The following is a 24,934-nucleotide window of genomic DNA, read 5'->3' on the forward strand; positions in this document are numbered from 1 at the left end:
GGATTAATCTCCAAAATTTACAAGCAGCTCATGCAGCTCAATATCAAAAAAACAAACAACCCAATCCAAAAATGGGCAGAAGAGCTAAATAGACATTTATCCAAAGAAAATATGCAGATTGCCATCAAACATGTGAAAGGATGCTCAACATCACTAATCATTAGAGGAATGCAAATCAAAACTATATTGAGGTATCACCTCACACTGGTCAAAATGGCCATCATCAAAAAATCTACAAACAATAAATGCTGGAGAGGGTGTGGAGAAAAGGGAACCCTCTTGCACTGTTGGTGGGAATGTAAATTGATACAGCCACTATGGAGAACAGTATAGAGGTTCCTTAAAAAACTAAAAATAGAATCACCATATGACCCTGCAATCCCACTACTGGGCATATACCCAGAGAAAACCATAATTCAAAAAGACACATGAACCCCAATGTTCACTGCAGCACTATTTACAATAGCCAGGTCATGGAAGCAACCTAAATGCCCATCGACAGACGAATGGATAAAGAAGATGTGTTACATATATACAATGGACTAGTACTCAGCCTTAAAAAAGGAACGAAATTGGGTCATTTGTAGAGATGTGGATGGATCTAGAGACTGTCATACAGAGTGAAATAAGTCAGAAAGAGAAAAACAAATATCGTATATTAACACATATATGTGGAACCTCGAAAATGGTACAGATGAACCGGTTTGCAGACCAGAAATTGAGACACAGAAGTAGACGAAAAATTTATGGACACCAATGGGGGAAAGCCGTGAGTGGTGGTGGTGGTTGGATGAATTGGGAGATTGGGATTGACATGTATACACTGATATGTATAAAATGGATGACTAATAAAAATTTTTTTTGAATTATGTTTCAAAAATTAAGTGTCTTTCATTAATAATTTTGCTACTAATCCTATGACCATTTCCTCTAAAAATGGAACTAAGTTCAACTTGTGCAAATCAGTTTAATTCTGCTCCAAGTAACTTTCAGTATGAGGACTGATGTTGTGGGTATGAATAATAATTTGAATTGGTGAGTGGTCTTTCACATAGTAATGCACATGCTATTGTTGACAAGCAATTAATTTTGACCATTTTCTATTTAACAGCAGGCTGCAGAAAATCCATACTCATAAAAGTATGTGTTAGCAAACAGAAACAGAGTGAATTCTCATGTCCACTTCTCCAGGTAAGGGTAGCTTATGTTAAGGAAACCCAGAATTCTCTGACGTTTCTTTGAAATCATGTCAAATCTTTTCTTTCATCTTCAAGGCTGACATAATCTTTGGCAAGGTATACCTTATTGATGTTGTCTTTGTCAGGCAAGAAATGAATAAGAAATCCACATTTCAGTTCTGAGGTTGTCTGAGCAGAAGTTATCTTCAAAAGAAGGTTGCAGGGTTCCCAGGTGTCTTTAGATTCTTGCCGTTAGTGAAGCTGATATATAGACTCTTGACTTGGTTCTGCAGAAATAGTTTCAGCATAGGAAAGTTCACAGGCTGTTGATCTCCCATCTCCTCCTCTAGGGTAGCAACTTATATAAATAGACTAAATATTTCAGGAGAGACCATAATATTGCCTACAAGGCCAAGGCAAAAATATCCACCAAAAAAGCTGTGTTAAGTGAACTCTGATGTATATCAGTTCAGAAAATGGAATTTCCTTTGAACTTTGTGAGAAGTAAAAGTCCTTAATGGGAAAAGAAACTGACCTCAAGTAATTTAATGGGGGAAAAAAGCACCACCCTGTTTTTCTGGGATGTATATTGGGATAGATTATAGAATAGATAGAAAATTAAAACAACCACGGATTCTGAATCTTACTGTTTCTAGGATATTATATGAGGAATCATGTACCTATGTTTACCAGTCTTGATGTTTTCTGGCAATACTCACACTCAGTTATTTAGCAAGCACTAGTGGTAACTTCTCTGATAAAATAACTTGCTCCCAAACTAAAGCTACAGTCTCAGCTTTTACCTCCCCTACACAAATGTGAGACAGATCTAATATGCCCACTGCTGCATGTTGAATTCATGAAATCCCATTTTATGTTGCAGGGAAGGGAGGTGAAAATGTTACTATTCTGGGCAAACAGTACACAGCAGAGTTAATGCAGAGGTGCCTAAAGGTTTCCCATCTCTAACCATCACAACCCAATTTTATCTTCAATTTTGTGACTTTGCCCATGTGAACTTAAGCTTGTGGCAGAGAATTAACCTGTTAGAGTTCTGTAGGACTTTTTTTGGAATTAGTCATTTTACAAACTTGTCCATGAGAAGGATTTTTAAAAAAAACCAAAATTCCCTTTATGCCTCTTTGATGTCTCTTCCTTTCTTAAGAACTTACTGAAGGTCACAAGAAATAGATTTAAATATTCCCCTGTTTTAAACAAAGGGCCCCAAACCTCCTGCCATGGTAGACTTTGTTCTGGATTTCAAATTACAACATGAAGCATTGTCCCCAGTTGTTTCAATAACATATAACAAGGATTTTAACTTGCCACACTTGCTTAGAGAAGAAATCACCACTGAGAAAATGTTCTGCTTTATTTTTTCTCACAAGAGAAATCAGATTATTTTAAATTGATTTCTAAAACTTAGGAACATTCATTTAGTCAACTAAAAATCAACATGGAGATTTACTCACAGGAGGTTCCATTTTCGGTGAACTCAGAGTGAGAGGTGGTAGAAGTTGAGAGATGAGCTTAGGATTCGGGTGATAGGGGAGTTAAATTTTACTTGAATCTGTGTCATCAAATCTTCTTTTGAAATTTTTTTACTTAGGATCACTATGTTCCTAAAAAATACCTTCCTAAAATCTTTTGGGAGGGATAACAATTATAAGCTAACTATTTCTGTGTCTTCATAATTATCCTGTGGTTGGAGAAGGTTAAACAGCAGGAGAATCTCACAAATCTCTGCTCAGGGAGATGGCTCGAGTTGTTCAGGCTGACTGGAGACAAATCAGAGTCAAAATTTTATTTTTATCTCATCCAAAGTGTCCTACAAAATGTGTTGCCTTCCTCGCTCTTTCTCACTTTTTCCCCTTCTTTTCCTCAAATTAAGATTTTTATGGTGTCAAAAGAAAATTCAGGATTTACTTGATATGGATAATTTACTGGGTGAGAAACAAACTGTTCTTGAACAAGGAGGCTTCAAAACCAAAAGTGGTAAGAAGTTTGTTTCAGGGTTACGGTAAGGCTTATGGAGTATAAAAGAGGAAGTTCATAGAGCTAATTCTCATTGGTTTGGACAAACAGTTTACTTAGGTCATTGCTGATTGGCCACAAAGTGCTGTGTAATCCTGACAAGGAAACGTCATTTACAGCTTAAGTGAGTATTTCAGTAAATGGACTTTTATGAGTTTTGCTAAGATCTGTGTGGGTCATTGGCTTGGAGGAAAAGGTAGGTCATTGGCCTCCATTTTGATTTTTATATAATAAGGGATTATATTATTGTCCTACAGCTTCCTTTTTTATTTCTAGACTGGAATAATAAAGCATGGGGTAGTTTAAAAGTGTGTTTCAATCTTGAGATAGTTCCATGTAGGAACTGGTAAATACTTGACGTAAGGAAAAAGCCTTGCTCTTGTTCTCCTGAGCTATCTTTGTTCTGAATTACAGTTCCCTTGGTAATAATATGACTCCCAAAGTGTAATATATTTCTTAAAACTATGCAATAAATTTAGAGCTGGGAGAGAATTCCCTGGGTCTGGAGAGACATCTCCATTGAGAAAGACAGATTCCTGAAAAAAAGGTGACATATGGCTGCCTATTTCTACATGTATAGGCATGACTTTTGCCCAGAGAACTAATTACTGGCAACCGTTTTTGACACATTGTGGCTGGTACCCTCCAACTCCCCTTTTTCCATGGACTAACCTCATTATTGGAACAACTGACTGCTCAAAAAATTCTCTAGGTTCTGGAGGGTGGGGATGGCATGGGGCTAGGTGGCTTTACAAAATGGTGGCAATCTGCCATCTTTTCTAATTCTACCTACCTCATCAACCACTGGTCTTGGTTTCTGTCTTATTGCCTGACTACTTGATCCAGGTTTAATCAGTTAGTGCTTCACCTGTATACAAAGGCAAGTTGATGGACCATAAACCATCCACAGGTAGGCTGCCAAATTTTAATCTATGTGTAAAATTTATTTTTGTTTTCACCGAAGACACATGCTGTTATGTTGCTGTTTGTCATACTGACTTCTTAACCAAACGGGTTTTAAAACATGATACAAGGCAGTTTATAATTTAAGGGGTAAGGAACATAGTGTCATAATAACTCGGAGCCAGACCTACATAGTATTTACTTGGGTTATCAGATAGTTTTGTCGGGTGCACAGGAGAAGAAAGTAGTTACATCAGGGAAAACAGCTCTGCTAAGCACCGACATAGTTCTACGGGATGATTGACTAAATAGCACAATAACTGTGGATCGTTTTTTATAACATATATTCTGCAATTTGCTATCTGTCAGTCAGTATTTGCCTCTTAACCCTTCCAAACTGGAGGAAAAAAAAAGTCTAGTCTATTTATTCTAATCCCCTGCTTTTGGAAATGAGTATACTCACAGCCAGAGGGAATGGTAAAGCAATTGCCCAAACTCATTGTTTTTTTGGTCAACCTAGGCAGACTGCCAATTGTGAAACCATGGAAAAGTTAAAAAAAAAAAGAAGTCTAGATATTCATTCCCAGAGCTGAAATTGTTAGCATATCTGAAGCATCTGTATTGGTGGTAACTGTCAAACTTTGCATTGCAAAATTCAAAGCCAGAACTTGAGTGGGATATTAAATATGAGGACTCTGTTCTCAAGCACTGTAAAAAGTAAAAAAGAAACTAAATGCCCGAAGGCAAATATATTGCACTGACATTTGAAACTCTTACAATAGCTTTTATTTATTATGCTTTCTAAAAACAAAGAACTAGAAATACACATTTCATTTTGCAAGGTGAGATATAGTCTCTCTATGACAATAAAAATGTAAAAATAAGGTATTTTATGTATTGAAATCCCAATGAATTTGAAATTTGCAAATGATCTCTTTCAGAGGACCTCAGGACAATAGTTTAAAAACCTCTGGTGACTATATAATGATTCATATCCAGAAAGTGCTTGAAAATTGTTAAACGCTGATGGTTTGTAATACAACTTGAAATAGTCCAAATTGAAATGACCTGTGGTGAATTGGACTGGGGCTGAAAAAACTGTTTTGCCAGGGATCATGTTAAGTGAGTGCTAGCAAGCAGAGAGACAGGTGTTTCCTGTTCCCAAACACATGGCATAACCATATAGATTAGCTGCAGGGAATCTAGCCAGAATATTTTTTTAAAACCTAATTCAATTACCACCACTCATGTGGAAATTGGTTTAGGTTTAAATTATATTCTAAATAATTTGGAACTCATAATTAAGATGTATATATTTTTCTTTACTCCTAATATAGCAATACAGTACAATATCCCAGAATCATAAATGATAATAACAGGATGGGCTCTCGAACTATCTCATTCAAACTCTGTTAATATAGGTATTCTCTCTACTCTTGCCCTGGAAGATAGGCCACCATCCTCTGCTTGAACACTTCCAGTGTAGGGAAGGGAGGAGGAGAAACTCAAAGATGACTGAGATAGACAAATTCACTCTTTTAGACACCTCTGAGGCTACTGTTTATTGCTGACTGTTCAGATACTTCAACCAGAGTTAAAACATTAAGTACTGCATATGTAAAATGAGAAAACATCTTATTTATACATCCTGCCTCTTTAAGTTGAGCATATATTAAATATATTAATGCCAACTTGGATTACCACACGATATTGCTTTTACATTCCTCAAAGAATTTTGTTATGTCTAATGGAACACTAAATTGGAAGGGATGTTTTCTAGGGATAGCACTAACAATGACATGCAGTGATTAAGTGTTATCTGTATACCTGTAGCTCTCATTCCCATGGAATACAGCCATCAATACACTATGGGATGTTGAGCATTGCAGGGCCCTTAAGGAAGAGAATTTCCAGATTCTGTATCACTGCCCTGCCACATACTATAGTAAATCATCTGATTAGGTGTGTAAAAGAGTGACAGAATGAAAGAGGCTGAGTTTTGTGGCACCCCATTGGGTTACAGAGGGGGTAGTCTTGGGGTGTCACAGAGGAGAGAATGACATAGGGTATTTCTAAAATAGCATTTGCTACGGATTGAAGACTGTGTGGAAATGATGGTCCCCCAAAGGAGCAGATTCCCCCCCCCATATTCTCTTCCTATTAAGAAGTAAAAAAGTAATTACAACACTATATTATCTGGGGTGCTATGAAGGCTCTTAAAAAGATGCATAAATCTAGTGATGGGACAGCACAGGTCAGTGTTCTAGTTTGTGGGAGTCGGAGACTCATGAGTCAAATCCCAGCACCACTACTTCAGTCCTGGACCTTTGGACAATTTATTCAGCTTCTCTGTGCCTCAATTTCTTCATCTATAAAAGAGATAATAATCCATAGTAAACAGAGTTGAGGTGATGAGTAAATGAGTAAACTCTGGCACAGAGTTTTCACTTGGTGAATGCATTATTATTTGTATTATAATAAAAATATTCTTAAACATCATTAAGGGTGTTCTATGTGTTTTGTTTAGTTTCCACTTATAAGGGAACATACATTTCTGGCTCTCTACTCTGCTTTGTGTGTAACTCTGGCTATGAAACCCTACAAGATGTTGAGTATTTCGGTGGAAGAGGCAGAGATTTCCTTCTTTCCTCTTCTCTCTCTCCTCCCCCTCTACCTTGCCCCCATCTTCTGCTGCCCCCATTCTTTATTCTTGCTGAGTCCTCAGTTTCGTAGGACCTCACATTTAAGCACTGAGGATCTGCCCACACAGGTAGTAATTTCCTGGGCTTCAGGCTGAAAGCACAAAGACTGGCACGTGGTGGCTGGAACTTCCTCCACTCTGGACAGATGTGAGCATAATTTTGGCCAAAAGGCAAGGGGGTGGGAAAGGGAGAGATTTCTCACGGCAGTGCTTTGCTGGTGTCTTTCAAGAGGGAAAAAAGATTATACCACTAGGTTAAAAAGCAAGACTAAACCACAGTTATGTAATTTTGAAAGATTCCTAAATCTGTATTGGCATTATTTTTAAAACATTAAACTTCAAAGAAATAACCAAAGAATTTCTCCTGACCTCATACTACATATAGTCCATTAAAAATTCAATTTGTAAAACATATTTCAAAAGGTTATTCTCAGGAGAATATGCCTCAGTAAAGACCAGACACATGGAATATTTCAACTGTGTGGGGCTCTTCTTTTTTTTTTTTTTTCTTTTGCTTCACATACAGGATAGGACTTCTAGATGAATAAAGAGATGGTGTATTTTCCAGGACTAAATTATCATTGAGCTGTGATCAAGCATGAGAAATTTCCACCCTGAGGAAAAATATTTGAAGGTTGCAAAATGAATGTAAGTTCATGGGTAACACTACTTTTCTACTGTAAACATACTGAATTCCAAATATATTTTCAATGGAAAATACCCAGAAATTCCTAAGTTATGTATTTTCTGGGAATAAATAGATGGGTGATCTTCATATAAATTTCAGTGTGGCAAAACCTTCAGAGATTTTCTGGTCCAAAGTTCCCATTCTGCAGATAAGTAAACAAAGACCTAAATGTATTCTAACTTTGTGACAGAAAATAGCTTTGTGTTTGAGTGCTAACTAAAGCCAACTGCTAGTGCCTGTGTGCAAATTTCTTTTGGGAAAGATTAAGAGGTTAAGTTCAGATTCCGCTGGAAAAGGTGCTGTGATCCATTAGCACCTGCCCCAGACTAAGGATCAGGTATAAGAAAGCAAGAATGTCATGTGGTTGATGATGGTAGTTGCTGATTACCAACAGCAGAGCCTTTAAAATCAGTTAAGGTCTGGCAATGGGTCATGGTGCTGCTTCTGCTTTTCGAGTAAGTATAGACTCATTTCTTAACATTTCTGCACGTCAATTTCCTCATCAATCAAGTAGGAATAAGTTATTTATTGGAAAGAGATTTACTGATATAACCAGAGCTTTCTCTACAGTCCTAGATTTACTTTTCAGAATCAATGATCCTTTGTTTCATATTGGCTGACCTCTTCTCCAGGCTGGATTTGGTAGCCCATGACTATGATAGTGAAAAAGACACTTGAGGAGAGCTGTGAAAAATTTGGTATGACCAAATATATCAAGAAAATGAAGAACATTGAGCAAAAGTCACATGGAAGGAAAACATGAGGAATATCACTAATATGAATGTAAATACTGCTTATAAGAAATCTGAAGAGCCATATAAAAGCCACCTCTGTGGAGCTTCCTCCAAGAGCAGGCTGGAGAAATAATGGCCATATCAAGCCTGTCAGAGGGTGGTTGTATTTTGTGCTGGAAAAACAACACTTCCGTAAGAACAGCAGATTGGTGTCACTGAGTGAGAAAAGTTGGAAGACTGCAGGTAGGCCAGGACCAGGATAACAAGCATGACAGTGGAGAGCTGTCCTGTCAACAGTTTTGATCATGTGAAACAAAATGGTGGCGTCAAAATAGAAATTTCTCTCCCTTTAAAGCTACAGATAAAGTTTGAAAATACATATCTTACCTATAGATTTATAGCTAAAATATGGACTTATCTGCTTCTGTGGACCATGCATATGAGAAAATGTGCAACACTAAAAAGTCTTTCAACATGTTGTGGCTAGTATGAGTATCATCTTTGTGGCTCTCTTCGGTAACACAGATAATTTCCAATAAATGTTGGGTTTTTAATAAGGAAAATTGTTTCAGTGGTCAGTTTATACTTGATCCTATTTTCCTGTTTCTAAGCTGTGGTATAAGAACTAGATTGTAAAAAGAAGTTGTTGCGAGAGTTGTGAAGATGGAGAATTTATAAAATGACCAAGTGCAAAGGAAATCTATAGTTGAGAGAGGTGTAATCATATCCTCTCAACCTGGGGAGAAAGTGAAATGTGGACAGGCCATAATAATGTTACTAGAACTGCTCAAGTCCAAAAAATTCCACTAGAAAGACAAGACAATTTTTAGAGCTGGAGAGAACATTTAAAATGTTACTGACTATTTTAAACACACTTGTATAAAACACGTTCGTTCATGTTTGACTTGGCAGGTGAAATTGATATTTTTGTATCACATGAGACTTTCTATTCTAACCTACATAAGTATTTATTATTATTAGTTTTAAATATTTATTAAGTACCTACTCTATGCCAGGCACTGATAATTTCTTTCAACTATTTTTGATGATTAGGAAAAATAAATTTATGGCACCTGAGAGGGCAACTCCTCACTGAAGGGTAGCTATTATTTTTCCCACATCCAAACTGTTAGGAAGGGATAGAGTATGAACTGGAATCAAGCCTGTGCTCTTTTTTCTACTTTGCTATGTTTGAATTTCTGAAAACCAGTCATATTATCTTAATAGTCTCCTGATGGATGACTCATTTTTACCTTTCATTATTTTTCCCATCCCTGATTCTTATTTTCCCGTTTTACTATATTATTGCAGTCCCCCCCAAATAATCCATTACTTATTTTCATAATAAAAGCTACATTTATAGGTGTTATTGTCTTTATTACCTCATAGCAGATTAAAGGAAATTAGATACTAATGGCAGAAACTCATGTTTATTATGAGTAGGAAACACACACACACACACACACACACACACCTGGTAATACCCTACTGTCTTATTTTTAATGTAGGCCATTAACTGGTAAAACTTCTATAATATCTATCACTTACGTTGTATCATATATTATGGCATATATTAAACTATCAAAAGATGGCATTAGTCTTGAAGTTCCCTTTAAAAATGATTTAGGGGCTTCCCTGCTGGCGCAGTGGTTGAGAATCCGCCTGCCGATGCAGGGGACACGGGTTCGTGCCCCGGTCCGGGAAGATCCCACATGCCGCGGAGCGGCTGGGCCCGTGAGCCATGGCCGCTGGGCCTGCGCGTCCGGAGCCTGTGCTCCGCAACAGGAGAGGCCACAGCGGTGAGAGGGCCGCGTACCGAAAAAAAAAAAAAAAGATTTAGGGGGTCGAGTGTATGGTGATGTATAGTAAGTAGACTTTTGGTGATGATCACTTTGTAATGAACACAGACGTCGAATCATAACGTCAGCACCGGAAACTTACATAATGTCATATACCAAGTTTACCTCAATTTAAAAAATAAATAAGATTTAAATATGCTATCAGTACAATGTGTTTGTAAATGAATAAATATAAATCGGTCACTATACAGTGAATGAAGATCTGGTTAGTGTGTAAACAACTGGACAGAATAGACTCTCAGAGTAAGGGAGGATATTTTAAACAGAAAAGACTTAAATTTTACTGTGCAAATGCTTTTGAGTTTAATTAGGTCCCATTTGTTTCTTTTTACTTCTATTATTCTAGGAGACTGATTGAAAAAGATACTGCTTCAATTTATGTCAAAGAGTGTTCTTCCTATGTTTTCCTCTAAGAGTTTTATAGAATCAGGTCTTACATTTAGTTTTTTAATCCATTTTGAGTTTATTTTTGTGTATGGTGTTAAAGAATGTTCTAATTTCATTCTTATACATGTAGCTGTCCAGTTTTCCTAGCACCACTTATTGAAGAGACAGCTTTTCTTCATTGTAGAGTCTTGCCTCCTTTGTCATAGATTAATTGACCATAGGTGCATGGGTTTACAAAATGAAAAGACAGCCCAGAAAATGGAAGAAAATATTTTCAAACGATGCCAATGATAAGGGATTAATCTCCAAAACATATCAATATCAAAAAAACCCCAACCCAATCAAAATATAGGCAAAAGAACTAAATACACATTTCTCCAAAGACGACATACAGATGTTCCGAAATCATATGAAAAGATGCTCAACGTTGCTAATTATCAGAGAAATGCAAATCAAACTAACAATGAGATGTCACCTCATACTGGTCAGAATGGCCATCATCAAAATGTCTACAAACAATAAATGCTGGACAGGATGTGGTTAAAAGGGAACCCTCCTACACTGTTGGTGGGAATGTAAACAGGTACAGCCACTATGGAGAACGGGATGAAGGTTCCTTAAAAAACTAAAAATTAGAGCTACCATATGATCCAGCAATCCCACTCCTGGGCCAATATCTGGAGAAAACCATACTTCGAAATTATACATGCAGTGCTGTTTACAATAGCCAAAACATGGAAGCAAACTAAATGTGCATTGACAGAGGAATGGATAAAGAAGATGTTGTACATATACATAAGGGAATATTACTCAACTAGTAAAAAGAATGAAATTATGTCATTTGCAGCAGCATGGATGGACCTATCTTATCTTACCTTGCTTATCATACTAAGTCACTCAGACAAAGACTATGATAGTGCATATATGCAGAATCTAAAAAAAATGATACAAATGAACTTATCTAAAAAACAGAAACAGACTCACAGACTTAGAAAACCAACTTACGGTTACCAAAGGGGAAAGTGTGGGGGGAGGGATCAATTGGGAGTTTGGGATTGACATATATACACTACTATATTTAAAATAGATAACCAACAAGGACCTACTGTAGAGCATAGGGAACTCTTTTAAATATGCTGTAATAACCTAAGTGGGAAAAGAATTTTTAAAAGAATAGGTTACATGTATATATATGTATAACTGAATCACTTTGCTGTACACCTGAAACTAACACAACATTGTAAATCAACTATATTCCAATATAAAATAAAAATTTAGAAAAGATTTAGATTTTATACTATATTCCCATAGTTTTGCATTGTCAACAGGATAGCTTGCTTCATACTGGAGGACCAAACATTATTTTACCCAGGAAGGCAAGTGGATGTTTATAGGGAAGCCAGCATGCAAAATCCTGTGTTATTTCCATTACAGGGAATATTGTCTTGCCTAAGGTTCTTCTTTTTTTTTTTTTAATATTCAAAAACTATCCTTTAAACACTACCATTGTCAAACTCTTTATTTTTAGAAAATAATCATATGTGAGAATCGAAAGAAAAATATGTGCTATATATTACAGTTTCCTCAGTGAAAGCTGTCATGTGCAAACCTCATTAATCTCATTATTCATTTAATTGGCACTTATAGGAAGTTATTAGTTGTTTTTGTTTGGATTTGTTTTACTATGAATAAACTCTTTTTGGATGGATTAAAAACACTAATATGAACTGGACAAAAAAAACAGAAATGTAGAGCATCTTCCTCCCATACATGAAAGGAAGCTAGACATACAGTCATATTCCTATATTATATATGGTATATGTTTATATTATTCAGTTTTATGATGGTTATTTTTATTTAAATCTGAAATTACTATATGACTTTTAAAAACTAAAAATATAAAAAGGGAAGAGAATAATCATCCTAACTCCACCACTCCAAAGTAATTATTAATATTTTATTTTCTTTTGTTGCTTTTTATCAATGGACTGCACAGTGTGTCAAATTTTCACTTAACATTATACCATTATTAGCATTCTCTTATCTCCTAAAAGTTCTTTGAAAATGTATTACCCACTTTTTGCCTATAACAAATGAAATTTAGTCATTCTATTATTAGAGCTAGAGTTCTAGGTTTTGCTTATTGCAAATAGATTTACATTAGCTAAAAAAAAATCTCTGTATATAAAATTTTATATACACTTATCATTGATAACTCACTTAGAATAAATTCCTTGAAACAGAATTGCAGGGTACTAAATGATGACCATATCTAAGGCTTTTGATACATTCAGTTTTTGTGTGGTCAACTGCTAGAATGCAGATTTGCTTTAATTCTATTTCCTTCTAGCTTGTTTTCATAATTTATACCTAAATCCTGAACAAGCCTAGATTTTGCTGCTGCTGCTATTATTTTTATAGAAGATGAGACTATTAATTATGTATTTTCCTAAGTTATCACATGGTACGATTCATTTTTAAAATATGCTTTTTAGGTAAGATACTAATGTATCATAGCCATAAAATATTGGGATTCTGAATACTCTATGCATAGTTTTGCTGATATACATTATCCAGAAAATTCTTGTGGAAATAGTTCTCTCAGTCTATTAGAGGAAGTGAAAAGGCAAGTTAATTTCTGGAAGATCTGTTCAGGGCTGCAGAGGTCTAGTGTAGAATGAACAAATATTTGTTGAAGTTTGTAAATAAATAGTTGTTGAACTGAATGCTATGTAAAACTTATGAATCAAAAGCTCTCCCAGGATGGTTTATGGAACGCCATTAATTTTCTTATTATGACATAAAAAATAGAGGACACTTACTGAAATATTTGAATTAAAGGACCAGAAGTTGATACAACTGAACTAATCAGAAGTTGGTCCTGATCCCATGGAGGCACAGAACCACTCTTTGCCACTTTTTATTTTCCCATTATTGGCCTGATATCTGTTCTGTCATCTAGTATCAACTGTCACTCATAAAACTGACACTACACCCTTATCTGAACCTTTAAGGAAATCATACTTGGTGGCTTTGTTGTCTGTGCAAATGCAGAAATTGTTGAAAAATCATATAACCCATGTAATTAGGATGACATTGTAGCAAACACACAAGAGAGACCTGGGTTACAATTTCTTGATTCTCCAAAAAAAACAATTTCTTTTGTTGTCTTGCTGTTTTCAAGCCACCTCATTATTTTTTTGCAGTACGCGGGCTTCTCACTGTTGTGGCCTCTCTCGTTGCAGAGCAAGGCTCCGGACACGCAGGCTCAGCGGCCATGGCTCACAGGCCCAGCCGCTTCGCAGCACGTGGGATCCTCCTAGACCAGGGCACGAACCCCTGTCTCTTGCATCGACAAGTGGACTCTCAACCACTGCGCCACCAGGGAAGCCGTCAAGTCACCTTATTCTTAAGAGCTATACTCTCAAAATACTTAAACCCTGTAAATTCTCAGTGGTTAACTATAGCTGTAGGGGAAATTACGCATTGGAATAAAATTTCAATAAAATCTCATAGGCAAAATTTGGGCAGTTCATTTTAGATCAATTCCAGAAAGGATGAATATTTTTGTGTGTGCAGTTCCAGATAATTTCACCATAGACATCATCTCTGAGAGCTTAGGATTTATGCTGATTTTTATTATAGTCATAATGAATCTGTTATATTGCTACTAGAGGGCACGTTATAGTCTGAGCAAACTGTAGTCTTAAAATAACAACAATAATAATTTTATTTGATGAAGGTTAAATTAATTGCTCATAGAAAAATATTACAAGAGACTTTGCCTCAATTCTGTCTCTACTCATTATGAGCCTTTTATTCATCAGTGTTTTTTTGGTGTGACTGAGCTGGATGTTGAATAGAGTAATGGTAACAATGCCTATAAGTAACTGAGGTACTACTATGTATCAAACCCTTCACAATTAAAATTAACAAACACTCTGTATGTTCGACATTAGCAACCTATTTCTCATATTAGGAAAATATGCTAAAACAATTAAGTAATGTGCCTAAATACCAAGGCTTATAAGTAATAGAATCAGGATTTCAAACCCAGATTTGAATGACTCAAAAGTCCTGCTCTCTTCCACTATGATACATTATCTATACTTGATGAAAAGGATCCCGGCAATGTTGAATCAGAACTTAGTTTAAGGAACACACATGTGGCATCAGTGCTTGATGTGAGGAGAAGTATCGTGTATTTTCTACGTGAAGTTAATGCACTGCAACAGCTGGAAAGTCCCATCATATTTCTGTGAGACTCTAGACCCGGAGTGTCGAGGAATTCTTGCATCTGTGTCAGTTGTTATGAAACCACAGAGCACGTGAGCCACAGGGCTGACAGCCTCACTCTTTGCCTATAATAATACAGTTAAAGAATATTGGTCCAAAATTTGTCTCCACACAAAATAATCTATGTGTAACCCTAGTTCTGTTTTTCCTCTCTCAACTATTTATAGAAAGATTTTTTTCTTTTGGCTATGTATCTTTTATTTGTTAAATGCTTACAGTATAGTAATACATAAAACAACTTGAATAAAGTTTGTGACATGATCTTAGAAACATGATTTATGTCTATGGAGTTGCCTTATCATGGCTGGTGGCTTGTAGCAATAAAAAAAATTGTCAAAATCAGGTTGCCGTTATACTCCCAGTTTAAAGACAAAAATTTAGCCTAAAAAATATACATAACATGGCTTAGTAGTATAGACACAGCCATAGTATTCTCGGTTTAGGCTGAATTGCCTTAAATTGGTAAACAGTTTCTTCATTACTTTTATTTTTTACTTTTAAAATAATTCTACATTTCTTATTGTATTAAAAATATAAGCATAATGAATATTTATTGTAAATGAACAAAAAATTCAATAAGTAATTATAAAGTTCCTCTCCCCTCCAATACTCTCTGCCCCCAGCCCAAATGGTATCTTGTGATATATGCTATTTTAAATTTGTTCATTTAATGCACTGAGGCAAATTCCAAGTACTAATTTATTTCCATTTTCTTTAACAGCATCATAAAATTTCAAAGGGTTCAAGCAAATGAATTTTCAAAAAATAAGTCTTCTGTTATGAATAATGTTGGTCAGAACTCTTAGTTACAAAGACAGAAATCAATCTGTAACAACTTAATCAATAATAAGTAACGTATTGGACATATATTGTGGTAGCACAGAGGACTGAAAGAAAAGCTAAACCATCAAACCTCAGACAAGACAGCTCCAAAGTCAGACCAGTTCACACCGGGCAACAAATGCCTGTAAGATTTTGTCTATCACTGGTTTCTATTTCCTCCTGTGAGTCATCTTTATTATCTTAACCATAGATGGACTTCTCCACGAGATGGGGGTGGAAACAGCCATCTGCATCTCTGTCCTCAAACACTCTCACCTCTGAAGCTAGAGAAAGGGGACTACCTCTGCTGTTTAAAAAAATCCTTTCAAGGGCTTCCCTGGTGGCGCAGTGGTTGAGAGTCCGCCTGCCGATGCAGGGGACACGGGTTCGTGCCCCGGTCCGGGAAGATCCCACATGCCGCGGAGCGGCTGGGCCCGTGAGCCATGGCCGCTGAGCCTGCGCGACCGGAGCCTGTGCTCCGAAACAGGAGAGGCCGCGGCAGTGAGAGGCCCGCGGACCGCAAAAAAAAAAAAAAAAAAAAAAAAAATCCTTTCAAAAGATTCTGCCTTTCAAAAAAGGGCCAATTTGGGGTACTTGCCAACATGAACCACTATGGCTGGGGGAATAAAATATCATTTTTGACCCAGCTCGGGTCTCTGCTCTGTCTCCAATGCCTTGCAATGGACAATTCTCAACAAGTATTTATGGAATTAATATCCCAAAGACAACTTTATTAAAATAGGAACATTGAAAAAGAGCCCAAGTACTTAAAAAACATCCTGTGTCTGTAGTCTGCAATTATTACTGTAATTTTACAACATGATGTATGTGTTCTCTGCAGTCACAATATATTAAAATGTAATTCTGACAAGATTATTTCTACATAATCATCAAATCCACCATTTAATCAACCTGTTGTTATTTAAGATTAATTAAAAGGCAGATGACAGCATGCCCAGTTTATTGAGCGTATGACAAAGTCAGCTCCTCAACTGGTTTAAAGCACTAAATAAACTATTTTTTTTTCAAAAATTAACAGTTTAAAATCTTTAATCTATCCTTCCTTTCTTCCTTCTAGAAACACTCACTGAACATATACTAAGTGTGAGGCCCTGGTCCAGGTGCTAGAAATAGAGCTGTTTTTAAGACAAATCCTTGTTATCCTTGAGCTTATATTATAATTAGAGGAGTCAATAAATACAAAAATATGCAAATCAATATCAGATATTGAAAAGAGTTATTAAGAAGGTACAGATACTAGAGTAAAGCAAGAGAGTAATGGCATACAAGGAGCTGATATCTTAGGCATGGTGCCTAGGTCAGCTAGTTCTCTTTGAATGCTGTTTGAGCAAGCCCTAAATGAGGGAGAGAGACATGCAAGTAACTCAGGGAAGAGAGATCACATGTATAAGGACCCTAAGGAAAGGATCCAGTGCTCAGAAAACTGTAAGATATCTATTGAGGATTGAGGAGGCCTGAGAGTGGTAGGAGATGGGGTTGGATCATGTAAGGCTTTATAGACTATGTAGGAAGTAAAACAATCTGATTTTTGCTTTAAGTCATCTCTATGACCGTTAGCTATCTATTGTGTTGAGACTTTTGTTAGGAGAGCGTGTATACAGAGTGAAGTGGAGGTACTCCAACAACTCTAATTATTAATACATTAATTTTTGCCTAGCCTCTATTTTGCTAGCAACCTTTATTCGGTGACTTCAAATAAAATAAATTCTCTGCAAGAAATTTAAACTTCATTGTGTCAAACTAATCCTATGATTTAGTTGGGGGAACCAGAACCACTAAGCATTGGGAATAAAAGTACAGAACACACTTAAGCAACTTCCAGTTACATAGGGGAGACTGACAAACAAAATGATTAATAGATTGGGACGCTATGGTAAGACAGAAGGACCCCTCAAACCAGGCCTTAAAAAGGTGGTAGGGTCTAACAAGGCTTATTGAAAAATAACTTTTAAGTTAAAAATTGGTGGAGAGAAAAACATGTACAAAGACTGGAGGCATAGTTGTAGGGGAAGTGTCTTAAATTCAGGAAAGGAAGTCAGCATGGCTGAGACAAAGGGCAGAGATGTTTTGGTTTGTGTGTTTGCTCACTGGGATTTGGAGTCTAGAGGTAGAGTTAAGGAGGTTGGGGAAGATAAGGAGGAAAGATAAGCATAGGTCAGTGAGAGACACATCAAGAAAGAATTACTGATACCTGTTCAACTTCAACACTTGGGCAATGCCATCAGGCAGGTTACTACGAAAAATGACTGAACAGAGTAAGATGAAAAAGATACTGAGTCCTCAAAAACCCACCATCACTCTACGTGCCTACCAGTGAAGTATGTTCAGTCCATCCTGGAGGAGGAGGGTGAACACATAAGAGCAATCATGCGGCAAATCAATGACATCCAAAATCATATGAACTTTCCAAGAACAGATTCACAGCCAAAGTTAACACAAGTGAAGGCTTAAAGTTATATTGTATTCAATTAAAAAAACAGGTAGCATTATTTAATTTATAAAGAAGCATTCTGAATGAACTTTAGTGTGGTTCATCATTTTATACACTTATTTTATAATGATTGAATAAATGCTTTTATTTTAAAGAAAAGTACCTTGTAGTCTTACTAATGATTTTGGATATTATCTTTGGAGCAATGGAAAGCCCTGAGGGGCTTTAAACAAATAAATGGATCATATTCATATTTCAGAGACATTTTTGCATCTTTGTCACTGCAGTATTGAGAATCACTCAGAACAATTCAAGATTGGGTGTAAAGAGCCCACGTAAAGGCTCAGTAGTAATATATACACTGAAGAGATAATTAAAAGCCATTATTGAATGGAACTGGATGGTTAGGGGTAGAATTAAGAGGAACTGAGGACAACACTCAGTTTCTGGCATTAAATTAGGTTCTACCAATTTAGACTCTGAAAATTTCATCAGAAGCCAGACTTAAATTGACTTTTGATAGGCTTTTAAAAATATTTCTCAATGCAAATTAATCGTGCCAACAAAATGGGGCAGAGAAATTTTAAAAAGAAAGTGCTACTTACATGCAAAAAACTGTTATAGGTATATACTTTAATACTAAACCTAATGAAAGGACCCATTAATGTAGCTTTTAAATGCTTATTGAGATTAACACAATTACACTGAAGGTAATTTAAATTGTTTATAGGGCTTCCCTGGTGGCCCAGTGGTTGACAGTCCGCCTGCCGATGCAGGGGACACAGGTTCGTGCCCCGGTCCAGGAAGATCCCACATGCCGCGGAGCAACTAAGCCCGTGAGCCATGGCCGCTGAGCCTGTGCGTCCGGAGCCTGTGCTCCGCAACGGGAGAGGCCACAACAGTGAGAGGCCAGCGTACCGCAAATTAAAAAAAAAAAAAAATTGTTTATACATTTACATCTGCCTTCTATATTTTTCTGGGTTAATAAGGCCTCATTGCATGTTTCATTCTATTATCATTCATGAAAGTATATGTGCAGATACTATTCTAAGGGGTATTGATGACTGCAAATCGGGTAGATTTTGCATGTTATTCTTAAATACGTATTGATTAATGAGCAACAAGAAATTACCACTAGATATTCAGTTCTTAGGTGAGTTAGCATTGTTTAGCAGACCCATTCAAAACTGGTCTACTGACTTTATATCTAGAGAGGTATGAATATATAGTATTAAAGACTGATTTTTTTTTAAATAGATGAATTTTCATAATCTAAATCATGCTGTACCATACATACAAATTAGTTAGATTGGCCCCTATGGGGTCATGATAAGAATTACATGAATTAATATAATTTCAATTATTAAAGGATTGAAATTCTAAAGCCCTAATAAAATACTACACTGTTGTAAACATTGGAATGGTGATTTTCACTCTTATTATTGTTATTTCAGACATTCAGATATGATTTTTTTCTATGTCCTTTGCCCTTCTCAGGCTTACATTTGAAATTTTAAAGAGTACGAAAAGTTAGTCTTTCAGTTGTCTATCATTAAATAGTTCTCTAAAGAAAAAATATCCCGAGGAAAATAGATGCATCAAATCTTGCACTGAAGGGAATCTAAGGCAACATTCTCTTACTTCATGACTTTTCCTTGATGAACCCATGTTTGGATAATGAGTATTTGTTTAATGGTGTTTCACTTACTTAAATTATCTCTGCATAAAAATTTAATAAACTTCTCTTTGTAAGTTTCAATAAACCTTTTTAAAGAAAATATAGAGCCCAGAATATCTTAACAATTCATTGATATTGTTCATTTTTATCTTATGCAAACTGTAGGACCAGTTACAGCAATAATTCCAGATTCTTTTAGATAAACATCAGATTCTAATTACTGTAAACTGAAACACATCTAAGAAAACAATGTGTTTAATTTATGAAATTAAAAAAAAACCCCTACATCTGTTCTTGTGAGACACATCATCGCTTTGACGTCAGTGACCTAACCACATGCACGATTTTTTCTTGAATTAAAAATAAAAATAAAGCACCCTGACGGTAGATTTTATGATCTTCAAAGTACTAGACATTCCCAGGAAACAGTTCTGCCATTTTTAAAGTACTACAAGTGTGTTATTCACACGGAAAAAAGATGAATGATTATCAAGTGAATAGCCATTATCAAATAATTTTTTTTCGGTTTATACAGCCTCTTACATTGTGTTATAAAAATAAAGCATGAAAACCTTGTGTGCTTTTAAAATGAATAAATTAAGTTGTGAAAATTTCAACTGGTTTGCTATTTAGAGAATCATCACACAACAACGTTACAATAAAACAATATGTAATATATCAAAAAAACCCCAAAACCACTAATTTGAAAAGATACATACAACCCAATGTTCATAGCAGCATTATTTACAATAGCCAAGACATGGAAGCAACCTAAATGTCCATCAACAGATGCATGAATAAAGAATATGTGATATACACACACACCGAAATGCTACACAGCCATTAAAAAAAAATGAAACTTTGCTATTTGCAGCAATATGGATGGACCTGGAGGGCATTATGCTAAGTGAAATAAGTTAGACAGAGAAAGACAAATAGTATATGATATCAATTATGTGTGAAAAATAAAAAATGCAACAAACTAGTGAATAAAACAAAAAAGAAAAAGACTCACAGATATAGAAAACAAACTAGTGGTTACCAGTGGAGAGAGGGAAGTGGGGGAGGGGCAATAGAGGGGTAAGGGAAGAAAAGGGTTATTATGGGGTTATGCAAAATCATTCGTGCGAAACTTTTGAAAATTGTTAAGCACTATAGAATTTAAAGAATCTGTCATTCAATAAGAAAAACAATATGTAACATTTTTATATCTTGTAGGATAAAGCAGATGGACAAAATATTGAGTTTCTTCAGAAGGATTAATGGGTGAATTGATTATAAAAACGAGTAATCTGTTTTCCTTTGAAACAATTCAAAAATCATCTCAATTCATGGCGAGTCTGATCTTCCCACTGGTCAGACAAAACAGCTGTAGACACTCCTGACTCTTATTTCTCTCACATTCTTTATCCAATCCATAAGTAGATACTGCTGGCTTTACTTTCAAAATATATTGAGACTATGACTACATCTTATTACCTACACAGCTATCACTTTGATCCAAGCCACCATCATTTCTAGCCTAAATTATTTCATGATTATTGCAACTATCTCTACGACACTGGCCGCTACAGTCTGTCCACAGCACAGCAGAGTGATCCTGTTAAATAATTTATCTTTTGCATTTGAACCTCCCAATAGCGTCCTATTTTACAGAGTAAAACCCGAAGTCCCTACAACAAACTTTAAGTTCAACCAACCTGTTCTCTTTTCCACTTCATTTCCTACAGCTCTTCCCCTTGCATATTCCACTTTAGCAAAATTTGCCTCTTTGCTACTTCTCAAGCAAGGAAGATGGTCACACCTTTGCCTCAAGGCCTTGGTGTTTCTCTTACCACAGTACAGAGCACTCTTTCCCAACATATTCATATTGCTTGCTGCCTCTTAAAATGTTTTTGCAAACCTTACCTTCTCACAGCTCTGTCAGACCTTCCGTGTCAGCCAGCGTCCTGGCAGAAATGAGTTGGTACCTCAATTTCAAGAGATCATTAGGGATTATTTGCAAAGACTGTGAAGTCTCATGAAAACTACAAAAGGATGGTGAAGCTTCCAAAAATTAGCAACAGCTGAAAGCCATTGCCATCCCTAGTGTGAAAGCACCAGAGAGAGAAACTCTTACCTGAAAGTAGAAAGACCTGTAATATTGAGGAAAGTTACCTGACAGAAGCTTGTAGCTGTAAATAGTGATACAAGGGAGCTAACAAACTGTACTCCATCAAGGGAATAAGTACCCTGATCCTTCTCTCCCTTTTCGTCTTATGATTAACTGGTGGGACCTTACATTTGCTGTGTTTGAATAAAGGCCAAAGAGTGAGGAAGTCTGGGATATATACTCTGTAGAGGAAAGCCTCTAAGAGCACAGAGTGGGGGTAAAGAAAGTCAGAGAATAGATCTCGTGGGTAAAATGGCAAATAATCACAGTTGTTCATTCCTTCCCCACTCCCAGAATCCACTTTTTAAAAAAAATAATAGCTGTACAGACATAATGTTTTACGTGCCACAAAATTGACATTTTAAAGGTCAATCCCCATCAACAAAGATAAGTAGAAGTGATTGGCTTGCACCTGGAAAAATCAGCCATCTGTGCTCACTGCCATACCTCAGGTCTATGTCATCTCTTCTCTCTGTTGTATTATAGTCCAGAGAAACCAAAATCATCCTGCTGATCCATTACAAGGACATTAGGCCAGACTATTACAGTGTATCTAATGTGCTTGCTCATTTCTGTATATCACATCCAGCAAACAAAACTCTTCCTCCTTTCCAGGTGCAGGTCAACTGCTTCTACTTCTCTTTGTTGATGGGAATTGAAGAGAAAGTGATGTCTTATCAATGGCTGTATATCAGGAATCAAGAACTGATTTGCGGGCTTCCCTGGTGGCGCAGTGGTTAAGAATCCACCTGGCAATGCAGGGGACACGGGTTCGAGCCCTGGTCCGGGAAGATCCCACATGCCGCGGAGCAACTAATCCCGTGCGCCACAACGACTGAGCCTGCGCTCTAGAGCCCGCGAGCCACAACTACTGAAGCCCGCGTGCCTGGAGCCCGTGCTCCTCAACAAGAGAAGCCACCGCAATGAGAAGCCCATGCACCGCAACGAAGAGTAGCCCCCACTCGCTGCAACTAGAGAAAGCCTGCGCACAGCAACGAAGACCCAATGCAGCCAAAAATAAATAAATAAAATAAAATTTTAAAAAAAGAAAAAGAACTGATGTGCCACGATCATATCAAGAAGAGCAGCTGGGATTATCATCCTTAAGAAAATCAGTCATTATTCAAGACACATTTGGTTTCCCAATGGCGAAAGAGACAAGTTAAACAGAGTTGTGAGAGGAATTACAAACCCTGCATTTTTCGAGACCTTAATGATAGTGTTAATCTCTGTAATTCTCCTATAGATGCAATGTTGCCTTGAATGTACTATTTTGGGTGGAGAACAACATTTATAGAGGCTTCCTCTAAAATTTTTCTACCATAATAGCACTTACACCATTATGATTTTTCTATCATAATAGCACTTAATTAATGTAGGGAGTTTGGCCAGTTGCTAAGTAGTATATACATTCTTACTGAGTGTGCTTGGACTGGGTAAATAACCACAGGATGGCTCACTGGTCTCACTGTGAGACAGATTCAGACCAAGACTCCATCTATCATTGTACTTCGATTAACCTCCACTCTAAGCTGTGGATATCAGTGGCATTTTGGACTTCTAGGGATTAGCCTCAGTGAAGAGCCTCTGGGTAGGTCTAATAACCTTCTGAAAACTCTGTATTTTCATCTCTGGTATAGAGTTCTACCACCTTCTCCCTCCATTTGGAGAAGACTGAGAGAAAGATTCATGGTATAACTTGTGGCCTCATTGCAGCAGCCTTTTTCGAATACTTATGGTGAGTTGTCTTTAATGGTAGGTCTGCTTCTGCAACGTTTGACCAGGAGTTTCTTATTAAAATTAAACTCAAAGATCTCAGTTCCAATCTACCGTCTCCCATCATTATCTACAGAAGATCGTCATCCAAGAGCTTTCACTAATGCTTTGGAAAAAAGCATATCTTCTGGCCTTTCTGGGAAGATAGGATGTGGCTGAGCAATTTGCACAAGTGGATCCACTCTGGCATTCCTCAGGCCTTCACAAGCCTTCCTTTGGCTTGCCAGAAAGTATTGTCATTTCAACTTCATTGATAGTATTTCACCACTGAGTTCAGTTTTCACTTGGTTAATGAACCAAGCCACTGTGAACTCTGCTCCCGAGTGCTTGAGCTAACATGTTAAATTCATCCCAGCTTCCCTAAGTTCAGCTAAAATCAATCTTATATTTTATCCTCTTTTTTCTCCTACTCTTGTAAATAATTCCCACTCATGTTGCCTAAACTCTTAACTATGCAACTAGGTAAGATCCTTTGTTTGAGCTGCCTCATCCTTGGAGAAGATTTTTCACTTTTATATTTTGCCTGTACTGAGATATAAAACTCCTTCCCGGGGCTTCCCTGGTGGCGCAGTGGTTGAGAATCCGCCTGACGATGCAGGGGATACGGGTTCGTGCCCCGGTCCGGGAAGATCCCACGTGCCGCGGAGCGGCTGGGCCCGTGAACCATGGCCGCTGAGCCTGCGCATCCGGAGCCTGTGCCCCGCAACGGGAGAGGCCACAACAGTGAGAGGCCCGCATACCACAAAAAAAATAAATAAAAAAAAAAAAATAATAAATAAATAAAATAAAAATAATAAAAAAAAAATAAAATAAAAATAAAAAAAAAATAAAACTCCTTCCCATGGGACTGGAAGTGAGGGGAACTGGTGTGAGTGACAACAAAGAGAATCTGTAACTGTTTGTAATTAGTAAAGTTATTGAAAGGTTTTTATAGAAGGGGAAGCTTGTTTCTCAGGGGATAGAGTGGAGGAAGAAGTAGTTTTCTCTTCCAGGAAATGTTGAGAAAAACTGGAAAGTTCTAGGCTTTCTGTCTTGTCTGCAACTGCCCAGATGTCTCTATACCACATCTCAGGGACTATTCCTACTAAGCCTGTATCTTTCTCTCAGGAGAAGAGACTGAAAGTGTAGCATATTTAATTGCAAATGAAATTTTATAAGGCTAGCAATCGGGCCTTGGGCTGAATCCTTAGCCATGTCTTTCCTGTGACTAAATAAGAGAATTCTTTTATATTTCCTGAAAGCCAATTGATTTTGCACCCATGATTTGCATTCTG

This window comes from Kogia breviceps, chromosome 9, assembly GCF_026419965.1.
Source record: "Kogia breviceps isolate mKogBre1 chromosome 9, mKogBre1 haplotype 1, whole genome shotgun sequence".
Lineage (NCBI taxonomy): Eukaryota > Metazoa > Chordata > Mammalia > Artiodactyla > Physeteridae > Kogia > Kogia breviceps.